This window comes from Sus scrofa, chromosome 11 (genome assembly GCF_000003025.6).
Source record: "Sus scrofa isolate TJ Tabasco breed Duroc chromosome 11, Sscrofa11.1, whole genome shotgun sequence".
Classification (NCBI taxonomy): domain Eukaryota; kingdom Metazoa; phylum Chordata; class Mammalia; order Artiodactyla; family Suidae; genus Sus; species Sus scrofa.
The window spans coordinates 25654863-25661677 of record NC_010453.5 but is presented as its reverse complement, the minus strand read 5'-3'; positions in this window follow the sequence as shown (position 1 = coordinate 25661677).

Genomic DNA, 6815 nt, shown 5'->3' with positions numbered 1-6815 from the left:
AGATCACAAAATGGCTTAGAATACAAATGACTTCTCTTATGTCAAGAAAGCCATGCCTGAGAGTTCCCATTGTGGCTCAGTAGTTACGAACCCGACTAGTATCCATGAAGACACAGGTTCGATCCATGGCCTCGCTCAGTGGGTTGAGGACCCAGCATTGCTCTAGAGGTGGTATCGGTTGCAAATTCAGCTTGGATCCCATGTGGCTGTGGCTGTGGCTGTGGTGTAGGCCTGCGCGGCTGCTCCCACTCGACGCCTAGCCTGGGACCTTCCATATGCCATGGGTTTGGCTCTAAAAGGACCAAAAAAAAAAAAAAAAAAAAAAGAAAGAAAGTCATGGCTGATTCTTTCTCCAGGGACCTCCTACCTTATCTGCTTATAGTGGTAACGTATGGTGAACTAAAATTCATATTTTATGGCAAGACAAGAAAAATTTAAACATAAAAATTCTCCTCTACCCTTGGGCTTCCTCTCTCCCCTCTACTGTGACTTATGGTATCTGCATTATGCACCAACCAAACCTCTCCCATCGGGAGGAATCCTGCTCAACCATAAAGAGCAACATTCTTCTAGCGTCAACAAGACAGCTCCTTAAAGATAACATTCCTTCTTGATCTTGTAAGAGGTCTCATGACCCTCCAGGACAATGCTTAGATCTGGATTGGGTAAACTGTCAATAACATGTCATTTGATGTAAAACCCTCTGTCTCAAAAACTTATATAAAGTGTGTCTCAACTTCCATTGGGTGGAACAGTTCTCAGAGCATTTTGAGATACTTTCCCCAGATTATAATCCTCGAATGTGGCTCAGATAAAACATTTTTTAAATTTAATGATTTCTATTTTTTTCCATTATAGCTGGTTAACAGTGTTCTGTCAATTTTCTAGTGTACAGCAAGGTGACCCAGTCACACATGCATAGACACATTCTTTTTTCTCATATTATCATGCTCCATCGTAAGTGATTAGAAATATGGAGTTCCTGTCGTGGCACAGCGGAAACGAATCTGACTAGGAACCATGAGGCTGCAAGTTCGATCCCTGGCCTCACTCAGTGGGTCAAGGATCCGGCATTGCCGCAAGCTGTGGTGTAGGTCACAGACGTGGCTCGGATCCTGCGTGGCTGTGGTATAGGCCAGCAGTTGTAGCTCTGATTGGATCCCTAGCCTGGGAACCTCCATATGCCTTGGGGGTGGCTCTAAAAAGCCAAAAAAAAAAAAAAAAGTGACTAGATATAGTACCCAGTGCTATACAGCAGGCTCTCATTGCCTATCCATTCCCAAAGGCAATAGTTTGCATCTATTAACCCCAGATTCCCAGTCCATCCCACTCCCTCCCCCTTGGCAACCACAAGTCTGTTCTCCAAGTCCATAATTTTCTTTTCTGTGGAAAGGGTCATTTGTGCCATATTTTATATTACACATATAAGTGATATCATGTGATATTTGCCTTTCTCTTTCTGACTTACTTCACTTAGTATAAGAATCTCTAGTTCCATCCTTGTCACTGCAAATGACATTATTTTATTCTTTTTTATGGCTGAGTAGTATTCCATTGTGTATCTATACCACATTGTCTTAATCTAGTCATCTGTCGGTGGACATTTAGGTTGTTTCTATGCCTTGGCTATTGTGAATAGTGCTGCGATGAACATACAGGTGCACGTGACTTTTTCAAGGAAGGTTGTCTGGATATATGCCCAAGAGTGGGATTGCTGGGTCATATGACAGTTCTATATTTAGTTTTCTAAGGTACCTCCATACTGTTTTCCATAGGTGGTCGTACCAATTTACATTCCCACCAACAGTACAGGAGGGTTCCCTTCTTTCCACACCCTCTCCAGCAGTTGTCATTTGTGGACTTATTAATGATGGCCATTCTGACTGGTGTGAGGTGGTATCTCATAGTAGTTTTGATTTGCATTTCTCTAATAATCACTGATGTTGAGTATTTTTTCATGTGTTTCTTGGCCATCTGTATATCTTCTTTGGAAAAATGTCTATTCAGGTCTTTTGCCCATTTTTCAATGGGTTGTTGGCTTTTTTGCTGTTGAGTTGTATACGTTGTGGCTCAGATAAAATTTTCCAGGAGTCTTAGCTCAGTGGTAACGAATCTGACTGGTATCCATGAGGACAAGGGTTTGCTCCCTGGCCTTGCTCAATGGGTTAAGGATCCAGAGTAGCCACAAGCTGTGTAGGTCACAGATGTGGCTCGGATGCCACGTTGCTGTGGCTGTGGTGTATAGGCTGAAGCTGCAGCTGCAGGTCCAATTCCACCCCTAACCTGGGAACTTCCATATGCTGCAGATGTGGCCTTAAAAAAGAAAATAAATAAAAGAAAAATAAATTAAAATTTTCCAATTGTTTCTTAGATTGATTGATCAATTTTTCATTGACAACACGTCAATGATACGTATCAATGTCAGTTTCTTGGTTGTAATATTGTATCTTTGGGGGATACTAGATACTAGGTGAAGAGTTTATGAGATTTCTATTATTATGTGCAACTGCACGTGAATGTACAATAAGCTCAAAAAAATTTTTTTTTGTCTTTTTAGGGCCACACCCACAGCATATTGAAGTTCCCAGGCTAGGGGTCGAGTTGGAGCTGCAGCTGCCAGCCTACACCACAGCCACAGCAACATAGGATCTGAGCTGCATCTGCAACCTGCACACAGCTCATGGCCACGCTGGATCCTTAACCCACTGAGCAAGGCCGGGGATCGAACCCGAGTCCTCAATGGATACTAGTCAGATTCGTTTCCGCTGCACCACGATGGGAACACCAAGCTCAAAATTTTTTAGAAATAAAGCAAAAGACAAGAATATGATTGCTCATCATGAAAATTATAATGATGAAAATTATAGCATACATTTGAGAGAAGCAATTATTCAAAATGTCCTCTGGCAGCTCTTTTGAGATTTTTCATAAATATACAAAATGATAATGTATATGTGTCTTGACTATACAAGATACTCCGATTAATGGTGAAGTCAGCACAAGAACTGGGCAAGCAACTAAGTTTTGAGCAGATTATTATAGCTAACGAGCTAGGTTTTAATCAAGGGGCAGATAAGTACATTACAATCACACAGCATTGCAATAATGATTCTGGCAGAGAAAATGCTGGAATGTTGGTATGTGGCCTCATTTCTGAGGCACTGCTTCCTGAAACATGACATTTCATATAGGTGAGTAAACTTTTAGTATTTTTAAAAAATTGAATTGAAGAATCATTGGTGTTTTAAAAAATATTAATATGAATAATCCTGGGATAAGCTGAGCAAGACAAAGCTTCATTGAGGTGCTCTGAATGTGCTGGAACTTAGTTAAAACTAAATACAGCATACTTCTTATCCTTCACATTACAAAATAAAAATTAGATATTCTTGTGTCTAAAATCTTATCTATTCTGAAAAAAAAATCAAGGTACTGCTCATAAAACATGTCTCCAGCATGCTATTCAAAAAAATAATTTTGTCATTCTTATATTCAAGGCAAAATGGATACAACCTGTGTTAGCTTTTTGTTTGTTTGTTTTTTAGGGCCTCAGGGTAGGGGTGGAATGGGAGCTGCAGCTGCCAGCCAACACCACAGCCATAGCAACACAGGATCCAAGCCACATGTGTGACCTGTACCATAGCTCATAGCAACGCAGGATCCTTAACCCACTGAGTGAGGTCAGGGATCAAACCCGCATCCTCATGGATACTAGCTGGGTTTGTAACCTGCTGAGCCACAATGGGAACTCCCCAGTCTATGTTAGTTTTTAAAATGTTTTTATCTGCTATAAGATTTGAGGGGGAGTTCTCTGGTAGCTCAGTGGGTTAAGGATCCAACATTGTCACTTCAGTGGCTCAAGTCACTGCTGTTGCTCAGGTTTCATCCCTGGCCAGGGAAATTCTGCATGCTGTGGTGTGGTGCACCCTTGCCACCACACCAAAAAAAAAAAAAAAAATTTGAGAAATACACATACTGAGAGGAATTTAGAGGGATTACATATTTAAAAGAATTCTTGTTGTAGAGATACTGTTAGTATGTGTTCATCAAAAAGTTACCTCAGTTATACAAGTGCTGGAGGGGTGGTGGAGAAAAGGGAACCCTCCTGCACTGTTAGTGGGAATGTAAACTGGTACAACCACTATGGAGGACAGTTTGGAGATACCTTAGAAATCTATACATAGAACTTCCATATGACCCCACAATCCCACTCTGGGGCACATATCCGGACAAAACTCTACTTAAAAGAGACACATGCACCCGCATGTTCATTGCAGCACTATTCACAACAGCCAGGACATGGAAACAACCCAAATGTCCATCAACAGATGATTGGGGTAGGAAGAGGTGGTATATATACACAATGGAATACTACTCAGCCATAAAAATGCATGACATAATGCCAGTTGCAGCAACATGGATGGAACTAGAGACTCTCATACTGAGTGAAATGAGTCAGAAAGACAAAGACAAATACCATATGATATCATTTAAAACTGGAATCTAATATCCAGCACAAATGAACATCTCCACAGAAAAGAAAATCATGGACTTGGAAAATAGACTTGTGGCTACTTGATGGGAGAGGGAGGGAGTGGGAGGGATCGGGAGCTTGGGCTTATCAGACACAATTTAGAATAGATGTACAAGGAGATCCTGCTGAGTAGCATTGAGAACTATGTCTAGATACTCATATTGCAACGGAACAAAGGGTGGGGGAAAAATGTATACATGTAAGGATAACTTGATCCCCTTGCTGTACAGTGGGAAAAAAAATAAATAAATAAAAAATAGGAGTTCCCGTCATGGCACAGTGGTTAACGAATCTGACTAGGAACTATGAGGTTGCGGGTTCGATCCCTGCCCTTGCTCAGTGGGTTGAGGACCTGGCGTTGCTGTGAGCTGTGGTGTAGGTTGCAGACCGAGGCTCGAATCCTGCATTGCTGTGCCTCTGGCGTAGGCCGTTGGCTATAGCTCCGATTCGACCCCTAGCCTGGGAACCTCCATATGCCACGGGAGCGGCCCTAGAAAAGGCAAAAAGACAAAAAATAAAAATAAAAATAAATACATAAATAAATAAATAAAAGTTACCTCAGTTATAAAAGTGACATACACAGAGTTCCTGTCCTGGCTCAGGGGTTAACAAATCTAACTTGTAACCATGAGGTTGCAGGTTTGATCCCTGGCCTTGCTCAATGGGTTAAGGATCCGGCGTTGCTGTGAGCTGTGGTATAGGTCACAGATGGGGCTCGGATCTGACGTTGCTGTGGCTCTGGTGTAGGCCGGCAACTGTAGCTCCAGTTAGACCCCTAGCCTGGGAACCTCCATACACCTGGGTGCAGCCCTAAAAAGACAGAAAGACAAAAAAAAAAAAAAATGACATTATCAAATGAATATCCGTTTTGGACCAAAAAAATAGTATGTGGAACATTAAAGTAAGTTTAAGGTATACAAATAGTTGATTTGATGTAATTACATAGTGCAACATGATTGCCACGGAGTGTGAGTGAACACCCCATCACCTCACATAATTATCATTTCCTTTTCGTGGTAAGAACAATTACCATTCAGTCTCTTAGCAACTGGGAAGTTTAAAATACAGTTTTGTTGACTATAATCACTATGCCGTACCTTAGATTCTCAGAATTTCTTCTAGTTGCAATTTTGTACCCCTTAGGACTACCCCTCCAGGACCTCCCATTGTGACTCAGCAGGTTAAGAAATTGACTAGTATCCATGAAGACGCAGATTTGATCCCTGTCCTCCTTCAGTGGGTTAAGGATCCATCTCACTTCTAAAGGGTTGTTCTATGTTTTGTTATTGAGTTGTGCGACTTCTTGATATATTTTGGATATTAACCCTTCGTCCAATATATGGTTTGCAAATATTTTCTCCCATTACCTACGTCACCTTTTCATTTTGTTAATTGCTTCTCTAGCGCTTATAAAAGCTTTTCAGCTAGGTAGTCACACTTGCATTTTTTTTTCTTTTGTTGATTATGCTTTTGGTAACATGTAAAAAATATAATTGCTAAGACCATGTCAAAGAGATTGTTAACAGTGTGTTCTTTGCTCTCTTTTTCTTTCTTTCATTCTTTCTTTTCTATTCTTTCTTTTCTTTTACTTCTTTTTTTTTTTTTTTTTTTTTTTTTTTTACGACCACATCTATAGCATATGGAATTCTCCAAGCTTGGGGCTGAATTGGAGCTGCAGCTGCCAGCCTACGCCACAGCCACAGCAGTGCCAGATCCGAGCTGCATCTGTCACCTACACCACACCTCGAGGCAATGCAGGATCCTTAACCATCTGAGTGAGGCCAGGAATTAAACCTGCATCCTCATGGATACTAGTTGGGTTCTTAACCTGCTAAGCCACAACGGGAACTCCTTCACGATGTTTCATTCTAGGAGTTTTGCAATATCAGATCTTATGCTTAAGTCTTTAATCCATTTTGAGTTAATTTTTTGTGGGCAGTATAAGCACACGTCCTGATTTCAAACAATACTACATAACAGGAACTAATGCTGTGTTGCAGATCAATAATACTTCAAAACAAATAGATTCATAGAAAAAGAGATCAGATTTATGGTTCACAGAGGAAGGAGATGGGGGAGGGGAAACTGGGTGAAGGTAGTTGAAAAGTACAAAGATCCAGTTACGAGATAAATAGGTACTAGGAGATGTTCCTGTTGTGACTCAGTGGAAACTAATCTGACTAGTATCCATGAGGTTGCAGGTTCGGTCCCTGGCCTTGCTCATTGGGTTGGGGATCTGGCATTGCCGTGAGCTGTGGTGTAGGTCAGAGACATGGCTCGG